Source organism: Canis aureus, chromosome 16 (genome assembly GCF_053574225.1).
Source record: "Canis aureus isolate CA01 chromosome 16, VMU_Caureus_v.1.0, whole genome shotgun sequence".
NCBI lineage: Eukaryota > Metazoa > Chordata > Mammalia > Carnivora > Canidae > Canis > Canis aureus.
In genome coordinates this window covers 27,293,815-27,296,048 of record NC_135626.1, presented here as the reverse complement: position 1 = coordinate 27,296,048, position 2,234 = coordinate 27,293,815, and the positions used below count along the sequence as shown (strand labels likewise).

At 39.8% G+C, this 2,234-nt stretch overlaps 1 long non-coding RNA gene across 1 annotated transcript; it reads right to left on the bottom strand.

Moving 5' to 3' along the window:
• Positions 1–298: 298 nt before the first annotated feature.
• Positions 299–2,005, bottom strand: LOC144285289 (uncharacterized). Its single transcript, XR_013353608.1, has 2 exons — positions 1,899–2,005; positions 299–1,406 (listed from the first exon to the last, which is right to left on the bottom strand). It is a non-coding gene; the product is annotated as an uncharacterized LOC144285289 (long non-coding RNA).
• Positions 2,006–2,234: the final 229 nt, after the last annotated feature.

The window sequence follows — 2,234 nt, the reverse complement described above, 5'->3', positions numbered from 1 at the left end:
TTGCCCATCACCCAGTCACCCCAACCCCCTGCCCATTTCCCCTTCCACTACCCCTTGTTCATTTCCCAGAGTTAGGGGTCTCTCATGTTGTCACCCTCACTGATATTTTCACTCATTTTCTCTCCTTTCCCTTTATTCCCTTTCACTAATTTTTATATTACCCAAATGAATGAGACCATATAATGTTTGTCCTTTTCCGATTGACTTATTTCACTCAGCATAATACCCTCCAGGTCCCTCCAGGTCAAAGCAAATAGTGGGTATTTGTCGTTTCTAATGGCTTCTTTATCCATTCATCTTTCTTTTTTTTTTTTAATTTTTATTTATTTATGATAGTCAGAGAGAGAGAGAGAGAGAGAGAGGCAGAGACACAGGCAGAGGGAGAAGCAGGCTCCATGCACCGGGAGCCCGACGTGGGATTTGATCCGGGGTCTCCAGGATCACGCCCTGGGCCAAAGGCAGGCGCTAAACCGCTGCGTCACTCAGGGATCCCCCATTCATCTTTCGATGGACACCGAGGCTCCTTCCACAGTTTGGCTATTGTGGACATCGCTGCTATAAATATTGGGGCGCAGGTGTCTCGGCGTTTCACTGCATCTGTTTCTTTGGGGTAAATCCCCAGCAGGGCAATTGCTGGGTCGTAGGGCAGATCAATTTTTAACTATTTGAGGAACCTCCTCACAGTTTTCCAGAGTGGCTGCACCAGTTCCCATTCCCACCAACAGTGCAAGAGGGTTCCCCTTTCTCCACATCCTCTCCAACAGTTGTTGTTTCCCGTGTGTGATGGTTTCCTGGTGTGAGATGGTATCTCATTGTGGTTTTGATTTGTATTTCCCTGATGGCCAGTGATGCGGAGCATTTTCTCATGTGCTTGTTGGCCATGTCTATGTCTTCCTCTGTGAAATTTCATGTCTTTTGCCCATTTCATGATTGGATTGTTTGTTTCTTTGCTGTTGAGTTTACTAAGTTCTTTATAGATCTTGGATACTAGCCCTTTATCTGATAACGTCATTTGCAAATATCTTCTCCCATTCTGTAGGTTGTCTTTTAGTTTTGTTGACTGTTTCTTTTGCTGTGCAGAAGCTTCTTATCTTGAAGTCCCAATAATTCATTTTTGCTTTTGTTTCTCTTGCCTTCATGGATGTATCTTGCAAGAAGTTGCTGTGGCCAAGTTCAAAAAGGGTGTTGCCTGTGTTCTCCTCCAGGATTTTGATGGAATCTTGTCTCACATTTAGTTCTTTCATCCATTTTGAGTTAGATAAATACATAAATAAATTCTTAAAAAAAAAAAAAGGTACATTCCTTCACTGCGACTTCTCTGAGGAGTGATGAAATCCAAGGCCTTTCTCGCTTTCTTCCCTATACACACTTTTTCCTGGTTAAAGTGATCCCAAAACATTCTTTACCTATAGATTTACATTTTTAGGAAGATAATTTACCATGAAAGCGACATAACCTAATAGAAACTTATTCCTGGGGCACTTGGGTGGCTCAGTGGGTTAAGCATTTGACTATCGATTGCAGCTGAGGTCATGATCTCAGGGTGGAGAGATGAAGCCCTGCTTGGGCTCCACGTTCAATGGAAAGTCTTTCCGTTTACCCCTCCCCTGACTCACACATGCTTTCTCTCTCTCCCTAGAATAAATACATAAATCTTTACAAAAAATGAAAATAAAAAGTTATTTCTAGTAATTAGGCTAACCTTAAAATGACTTGGGGAGTTGTAGTAAATGGTCACTTTTTTTAATGGTCATGTTTTGTATTGCCTGTGGCATTGGAAACTGGTAGTCTTTTAGAAAAACAACATGACAATAAATTTTTTTATGACAATAAATATTAAGAGCCTTAAGGAAAACAGAAAAAAGAAACAGAATAACAACAGTAATTTCTCTATTTACCATGATCTATACAATGTATTTGGCATACACAATTTCGTTTCATCATTATTACCACAGTCTCCAGAGGATCAGAGAGCTTAAGTAAATCATTCAAGTCACATAGGTGGTAATGGACAGAACTGAGTTTGGAACCCAGGCTGCTTAATTCCAAATTCTGTGTTCTTACCCATTCTGTGTTGCCATATACTGTTTACATTTTTTTACCCTGAGAATTGGACTCCTAGAAAGATATCTTTAAGAAATACTTTAAAGAAAAACACTATTGCAATGTTAGAAAAGAGAATGATTTGAAACAATATAATTGTCTAACAATAGAAGAATGACTATAGAATATTT